The following is a 9648-nucleotide window of genomic DNA, read 5'->3' as shown; positions in this document are numbered from 1 at the left end:
CCAGCAGTACAACAGCATAGAGTTCACCCAGCAGTACAACAGCATAGACTTCACCCAGCAGTACAACAGCATAGACTTCACCCAGCAGTACAACAGCATAGACTTCACCCAGCAGTACAACAGCATAGAGTTCACCCAGCAGTACAACAGCATAGAGTTCACCCAGCAGTACAACAGCATAGACTTCACCCAGCAGTACAACAGCATAGACTTCACCCAGCAGTACAACAGCATAGACTTCACCCAGCAGTACAACAGCATAGAGTTCACCCAGCAGTACAACAGCATAGAGTTCACCCAGCAGTACAACAGCATAGAGTTCACCCAGCAGTACAACAGCATAGACTTCACCCAGCAGTACAACAGCATAGACTTCACCCAGCAGTACAACAGCATAGACTTCACCCAGCAGTACAACAGCATAGACTTCACCCAGCAGTACAACAGCATAGAGTTCACCCAGCAGTACAACAGCATAGAGTTCACCCAGCAGTACAACAGCATAGACTTCACCCAGCAGTACAACAGCATAGAGTTCACCCAGCAGTACAACAGCATAGAGTTCACCCAGCAGTACAACAGCATAGAGTTCACCCAGCAGTACAACAGCATAGACTTCACCCAGCAGTACAACAGCATAGACTTCACCCAGCAGTACAACAGCATAGACTTCACCCAGCAGTACAACAGCATAGAGTTCACCCAGCAGTACAACAGCATAGAGTTCACCCAGCAGTACAACAGCATAGAGTTCGTAACTCCTGTCAGCTTCACGTTCTGAAATGGCAGGGCAGAAGAGAAGAAAATAATGAGTTGTCGGCCTACAGGATGACATTTTGGAAGTCATAACAGTCACTGACTGTGTCACCATTATTATACTGTATTAATAACAGTCACTGACAGGGCTGTGTCACCATTATGTTACTGTATTAATAACAGTCACTGACAGGGCTGTGTCACCATTATGTTACTGTATTAATAACAGTCACTGACAGGGCTGTGTCACCATTATAATACTGTATTAATAACAGTAACTGACAGGGCTGTGTCACCATTATTACACTATAAAGTCACACAAATTGTGATTAACGAGTCAACCCATTAAAGGGCCACTTCACCCAATTCTAGGTTCACATCCATGTGAAAGTTCTGGCACAAAACGTGTATTTAGTCAAATATCTCGACTTTTCCACCGCATTCACACGGACACCTTTCACTCCGGGCAAAGGGGGTACAGAATGACAGCTGGATTCAATTTAGCAAATCTTCCTCTGACCACACCCCCACCCCATCACCAATTGATGTCATCCTGTCAATCTTTGAGCTATTTAACTTAAATACCCAATTATATTTGTCAATAGCAATAGCACAAACTTTGGCACGCTACTAGTCCTACATACTTACACCTAGAAACCCCATTCAAACTCTAATAGGTTCATCTTACGGTGGACTGCATGTTTGCCTCAAAACGAATCTTTGAAATGTTCCATAGTTTTAGAAATGTAGTGCTTTCAAATTTGAGGATTTATAATGGGGGTCATCCCAGTCATGCTTCACACTGTCTTGCAAAATATGTAAATGATTCAAATGAAATATACACAATATACAAAACATGGGGTCAGTTTCCATCATTTCATGAGTCTGAAAAGGAGATTTAGGGCTGTATTTTGCGTGTCTTAAGTACCAGGTCATATTCCCTATAACTTGAGTGAACTAAAGACCTGGAGGCGTGGTCAATGCTCTTTGGCCACTCAGAATAGCCAAAGAGCATTGATCACACCTCCAGGTCTTTAGTTTACTCAAGTTAGGGAATAAGACCTGGTACTTAAGACACGCAAAATACAGCCCACAGTGTCATCCAGTCGTCAAATTATAATGTATGTTGGGTTTGATTGATTGACGTTTTTATTCAGTTTGTAGAATGGATACATTTCAAACAAAGAGGGAAGTCCGCACACAGGCTCAGGTCCACACAGGCTCGACCATAATTATAGTGTTTCATTTATTTACACACAGGCTCGACCATAATTATAGTGTTTCATTTATTTACAAAGGCTCAGATCCATAATTATAGTGTTTCATTTATTTACAAAGGCTCAGATCCATAATTATAGTGTTTCATTTATTTTATGTACAAACCATGGCTGAGGGAAGAATAGAGGTGCCTTGCATGGTTTGCGCCACCATCGGTGTGTGAATGTAATGCACAATCTATGTAAAGGGGTGTGAATGTAATGTAAAACTATGTCTAAACCTAACCTTATTGACCTCAGTAAAACTATGTCTAAACCTAACCTTATTAACCTCAGTAAAACTATGTCTAAACCTAACCTTATTCTCAGTAAAACTATGTCTAAACCTAACCTTATTAACCTCAGTAAAACTATGTCTAAACCTAACCTTATTAACCTCAGTAAAACTATGTCTAAACCTAACCTTATTCTCAGTAAAACTATGTCTAAACCTAACCTTATTAACCTCAGTAAAACTATGTCTAAACCTAACCTTATTAACCTCAGTAAAACTATGTCTAAACCTAACCTTATTCTCAGTAAAACTATGTCTAAACCTAACCTTATTCTCAGTAAAACTATGTCTAAACCTAACCTTATTAACCTCAGTAAAACTATGTCTAAACCTAACCTTATTCTCAGTAAAACTATGTCTAAACCTAACCTTATTAACCTCAGTAAAACTATGTCTAAACCTAACCTTATTAACCTCAGTAAAACTATGTCTAAACCTAACCTTATTCTCAGTAAAACTATGTCTAAACCTAACCTTATTAACCTCAGTAAAACTATGTCTAAACCTAACCTTATTAACCTCAGTAAAACTATGTCTAAACCTAACCTTATTCTCAGTAAAACTATGTCTAAACCTAACCTTATTAACCTCAGTAAAACTATCTAAACCTAACCTTATTAACCTCAGTAAAACTATGTCTAAACCTAACCTTATTAACCTCAGTAAAACTATGTCTAAACCTAACCTTATTAACCTCAGTAAAACTATGTCTAAACCTAACCATATTCTCAGTAAAACTATGTCTAAACCTAACCTTATTAACCTCAGTAAAACTATGTCTAAACCTAACCTTGTTAACCTCAGTAAAACTATGTCTAAACCTAACCTTAATAACCTCAGTAAAACTATGTCTAAACCTAACCTTATTCTCAGTAAAACTATGTCTAAACCTAACCTTATTAACCTCAGTAAAACTATCTCTAAACCTAACCTTATTCTCAGTAAAACTATGTCTAAACTAAGGCTGTCAAAAATAACGCGTTAATGGCATTAATCAATTGCGTTAATTAATTGCGTTAAAATATTTAACGCAATTAACGCATGTTAGTGTTCCCCCTAACATGCGCCCGTGCGCGCGGCTCAGGAACGTCCAGAGCATAACAAATCTGTCACTGTGTAGCACACAGTCATGATTGAACAACACCAGAGAGATAGCTTGTGTATTGTAGATTGGTTGCAAAGTGGTTTGATTCTGTAACTCTGTTGCGTTACTTTGTCTGCCTAGCAAAGCCCCATTAGGCTACACTGCACACACACACACACACACACACACACACACACACACACACACACACACACACACACACACACACACACACACACACACACACTACTAGTGATAGCTAGTGCAAGAATCACTCGGGTCCGTCGCAACTTGTGGACATTTTGAAAATGCCATTAATGTTTGTCCGGCTGGTTTCGTTTTGTCCTACGCGATTACGTGAATCAGCATGGCTGCGCCTGCAGTAGGCTATTACCAAAACAAACACATGGTACTTTTGTGTCGCACATGGAAAGCAACTGAAAAGGACCATGGATATACAGTTCCCCGTGCTGCTGTGCACAGCGGAGATAATGCACCACTCCAGGTACGAACCAAAACACTGACTGAAGCTGATTCACGACTAACTATCTCCAGACTAGTCCTGCAGTCCCGCAATGAAGGAGAGACAATCTCGCCTCTCACTACAGTCCACTACAATGCCATTCTAGCCTTAAAACCTACATTTATATGTTATTCAATAATTACTTTAGCGCAAAATATAGGCTTTTCTAAACCAAGCCCTGTTTCCAAAAATGCTTATGTGCCATTATTGTATTTTGTGAATTTCAATTAACTATAGTCTACAGTTTAACCCATTGCTTCTCAGCTATTTTAATTTCAAGGACCCCCAAATTAAATTGATAGAAAGTAGCCTAGGCCATTTTCATCCAGTCTCCATTCATCCATCCATCCATCTTGAACCGCTTATCCCTAGTCGGGTCGCGGGGGCAACAGCTCCACCAGAGTGTTCCAGACTTCCCTCTCCAGAGCAACATTAGTGACTTCCTCCTGGGGGACCGCAGTCTACATGGCCAAAAGCCAGTGTTGATTTAACTCAAAGTGTAGGCTAGGCCTACAAATGCTCACATCACATCATGTCTATACTAAATGCATTAGAAAACAAAAAACATTCAAAAACGAATGTATATCCGCTTTCTGTCATTTATATTTCCATTTCCACAACAATAAACAGGAAAACATGGCATATTTTGGACATAGTTCGAATGGTGATTAATCATGATTAAATTAATTTTGAAGCTGTGATTAATCTGATTAAATTTTGTAATCATTTGACAGCCCTAGTCTAAACCTAACTCTATTAACCTCAGTAAAACTATGTCTAAACCTAACCTTATTCTCAGTAAAACTATGTCTAAACCTAACCTTATTCTCAGTAAAACTATGTCTAAACCTAACCTTATTAACCTCAGTAAAACTATGTCTATACCTAACCTTATTAACCTCAGTAAAACTATGTCTAAACCTAACCTTATTCTCAGTAAAACTATGTCTAAACCTAACCTTATTAACCTCAGTAAAACTATGTCTAAACCTAACCTTATTAACCTCAGTAAAACTATGTCTAAACCTAACCTTATTCTCAGTAAAACTATGTCTAAACCTAACCTTATTAACCTCAGTAAAACTATGTCTAAACCTAACCTTATTCTCAGTAAAACTATGTCTAAACCTAACCTTATTAACCTCAGTAAAACTATGTCTAAACCTAACCTTATTAACCTCAGTAAAACTATGTCTAAACCTAACCTTATTAACCTCAGTAAAACTATGTCTAAACCTAACCTTATTAACCTCAGTAAAACTATGTCTAAACCTAACCTTAATAACCTCAGTAAAACTATGTCTAAACCTAACCTTATTCTCAGTAAAACTATGTCTAAACCTAACCTTATTAACCTCAGTAAAACTATGTCTAAACCTAACCTTAATAACCTCAGTAAAACTATGTCTAAACCTAACCTTATTCTCAGACTTCCCTCTCCAGAGCAACATTAGTGACTTCCTCCTGGGGGACCGCAGTCTACATGGCCAAAAGCCAGTGTTGATTTAACTCAAAGTGTAGGCTAGGCCTACAAATGCTCACATCACATCATGTCTATACTAAATGCATTAGAAAACAAAAAACATTCAAAAACGAATGTATATCCGCTTTCTGTCATTTATATTTCCATTTCCACAACAATAAACAGGAAAACATGGCATATTTTGGACATAGTTCGAATGGTGATTAATCATGATTAAATTAATTTTGAAGCTGTGATTAATCTGATTAAATTTTGTAATCATTTGACAGCCCTAGTCTAAACCTAACTCTATTAACCTCAGTAAAACTATGTCTAAACCTAACCTTATTCTCAGTAAAACTATGTCTAAACCTAACCTTATTCTCAGTAAAACTATGTCTAAACCTAACCTTATTAACCTCAGTAAAACTATGTCTATACCTAACCTTATTAACCTCAGTAAAACTATGTCTATACCTAACCTTATTAACCTCAGTAAAACTATGTCTAAACCTAACCTTATTCTCAGTAAAACTATGTCTAAACCTAACCTTATTCTCAGTAAAACTATGTCTAAACCTAACCTTATTAACCTCAGTAAAACTATGTCTAAACCTAACCTTATTCTCAGTAAAACTATGTCTAAACCTAACCTTATTAACCTCAGTAAAACTATGTCTAAACCTAACCTTATTAACCTCAGTAAAACTATGTCTAAACCTAACCTTATTAACCTCAGTAAAACTATGTCTAAACCTAACCTTAATAACCTCAGTAAAACTATGTCTAAACCTAACCTTATTCTCAGTAAAACTATGTCTAAACCTAACCTTATTAACCTCAGTAAAACTATGTCTAAACCTAACCTTAATAACCTCAGTAAAACTATGTCTAAACCTAACCTTATTCTCAGTAAAACTATGTCTAAACCTAACCTTATTAACCTCAGTAAAACTATGTCTAAACCTAACCTTAATAACCTCAGTAAAACTATGTCTAAACCTAACCTTATTAACCTCAGTAAAACTATGTCTAAACCTAACCTTATTAACCTCAGTAAAACTATGTCTAAACCTAACCTTATTAACCTCAGTAAAACTATGTCTAAACCTAACCTTATTCTCAGTAAAACTATGTCTAAACCTAACCTTATTCTCAGTAAAACTATGTCTAAACCTAACCTTATTAACCTCAGTAAAACTATGTCTAAACCTAACCTTATTAACCTCAGTAAAACTATGTCTAAACCTAACCTTATTCTCAGTAAAACTATGTCTAAACCTAACCTTATTCTCAGTAAAACTATGTCTAAACCTAACCTTATTCTCAGTAAAACTATGTCTAAACCTAACCTTATTAACCTCAGTAAAACTATGTCTAAACCTAACCTTATTCTCAGTAAAACTATGTCTAAACCTAACCTTATTAACCTCAGTAAATCTATGTCTAAACCTAACCTTATTAACCTCAGTAAAACTATGTCTAAACCTAACCTTATTAACCTCAGTAAAACTATGTCTAAACCTAACCTTATTAACCTCAGTAAAACTATGTCTAAACCTAACCTTATTCTCAGTAAAACTATGTCTAAACCTAACCTTATTCTCAGTAAAACTATGTCTAAACCTAACCTTATTAACCTCAGTAAAACTATGTCTAAACCTAACCTTATTAACCTCAGTAAAACTATGTCTAAACCTAACCTTATTCTCAGTAAAACTATGTCTAAACCTAACCTTATTCTCAGTAAAACTATGTCTAAACCTAACCTTATTCTCAGTAAAACTATGTCTAAACCTAACCTTATTAACCTCAGTAAAACTATGTCTAAACCTAACCTTATTCTCAGTAAAACTATGTCTAAACCTAACCTTATTAACCTCAGTAAATCTATGTCTAAACCTAACCTTATTAACCTCAGTAAAACGATGTCTAAACCTAACCTTATTAACCTCAGTAAAACTATGTCTAAACCTAACCTTATTCTCAGTAAAACTATGTCTAAACCTAACCTTATTCTCAGTAAAACTATGTCTAAACCTAACCTTATTCTCAGTAAAACTATGTCTAAACCTAACCTTATTAACCTCAGTAAAACTATGTCTAAACCTAACCTTATTCTCAGTAAAACTATGTCTAAACCTAACCTTATTAACCTCAGTAAAACTATGTCTAAACCTAACCTTAATAACCTCAGTAAAACTATGTCTAAACCTAACCTTATTCTCAGTAAAACTATGTCTAAACCTAACCTTATTAACCTCAGTAAAACTATGTCTAAACCTAACCTTATTCTCAGTAAAACTATGTCTAAACCTAACCTTATTAACCTCAGTAAAACTATGTCTAAACCTAACCTTATTGACCTCAGTAAAACAAATACAAGGACACAAGAGGCGCCCCACAAAACGAGGAACATGATGAATTGAACAAGTTGGACCCTCTTGTAAACCAGTGTAATGCTTTATGGTGTCGTCCACTCTCACAGTTAACAGTCTTTGTGTTGAGTTGTGCTTGAAATGTACTGTAATTCTGCAAGCTGATAAATAAATAAATCAATCATAAAACCAATCAGCATTCCGTTCCCTCGTGGTCTGCATGCTGTGAGGAAATACAGACCGCTCTGGATGTCAAACATGACCATTTTATTTTGGACTTCTATGATGTAGTTTTTTTCTGTACATACATGAACATCTGTACACGTTGCTGTTTTAACCTTCTATTGATCTACGTAAAGACTTTTAACCCATTCAGGACGGGAACTCCTTTAGGTGTTTTAACCCATTCAGGACGGGAAACCCTTTTGGTGTTTTAAGTATCATGTTATGCTTTAGGTATTGAACAATAGCAGACCTACAAGCTTTTAGCGTAATACTTTTGGAAATAATACGTTTTTAACTGAAATCTTTGCATCTGGCGGGGGGGGGGGGGGGGGTGTCCCTGGAACAACATATTTTCAGATGACATGAAACAGTCTGAGCACCACTGACAGAAACATGAGGTTTTTTTTTTCAGAGAATCGTCCAGACTTAGAAGAATGTACTGAATGGGTTAAACTCTATGTGTACAGAATGAAGGGCCCCCCAGAGGTTCCCCCAGAGGGCCCCCCAGAGGTTCCCCCAAGGGCCCCCCAGAGGTTCCCCCAAGGGCCCCCCAGAGGTTCCCCCTCTGGCCCCCAGAGGGTCCCCCAGGGGCCCCCCAGAGGGTCCCCCAGGGGCCCCCCAGATGGTCCCCGAGGGCCCCCCCAGATGGTCCCCCAGGGGCGCCCCAGAGGGCCCCCCAGATGGTCCCCCAGGGGCCCCCCAGATGGTCCCCCAGCGGCCCCCCAGATGGTCCCCCAGGGGTCCCTCGGCCGCGTTTAGGCCAAGGATGGACCCCCCATTTTGATGCAGTCTGCAGGAACCACAATCTGTAAACGGTGTTTATTTCACAACCAAATGGACCCGTCGGCCGTAAGGGTCAAAGGACACGCCCCCCTAAGGGGGAGGGCATGGCAACTTGCAGCAAGTGGAACCAACTGACCAATGGGAAAGAAGGGGGCAGGGCGGGGGGGGGGGGGGGGTGTCTAGCCAGTGGTGTACTAGCCAATGTAAACATGAACAAGTGAAAAGGGGCGTGGCACTGAGCCCAATGTAACAGGTGAAAAGGGGCGTGGCACTGTGGCCAATGTAACAGGTGAAAAGGGGCGTGGCACGGTGCCCAATGTAACAGGTGAAAAGGGGCGTGGCACTGAGCCCAATGTAACAGGTGAAAAGGGGCGTGGCACAATTTAAAAATAGCCGATCTTCTCCACGCAATTTGTGCACGGACACTCTTCGTAAGATGAAATTAGGGCATTCACATTTATGAAAAACAAACAAAATAAAAGTCGTAACAGAGACAAGGTTTCTGTATACTGTGTATTGTATACAACCATGTCTACTACACATCTGAACATCTGTTATAAATACTTCTCTCTAATGTATATAATATATTTTTTTGTCTCTCATAAGGAGGATTGTTTCTGCGCACATGGGTCCAGGAATACATCTCTTGGAAAGAATATTGCTTTGGTCGCTTAGAAATAATACTTAAAACAATACAAAAACAACAACATTGTTCATACAGTATATAAAAAAAAAGGTTAAGAGGAGACAATATGAAAACACAACAATGTGGGGAAACTAGGAACTAGAAACCGGAAGGGTTGAAGGAAACATGTCAACTAGAAACCAGAAGGGTTGAAGGAAACATGTCAACTAGAAACCTAGAAACCGGAAGGGTTGAAGGAAA

The sequence above is a fragment of the Protomyctophum parallelum genome, assembly GCF_964188405.1.
Source record: "Protomyctophum parallelum genome assembly, chromosome: 10".
In the NCBI taxonomy this organism is placed as follows: Eukaryota; Metazoa; Chordata; class Actinopteri; order Myctophiformes; family Myctophidae; genus Protomyctophum; species Protomyctophum parallelum.
Note: the sequence above shows the minus strand (reverse complement) of the source record.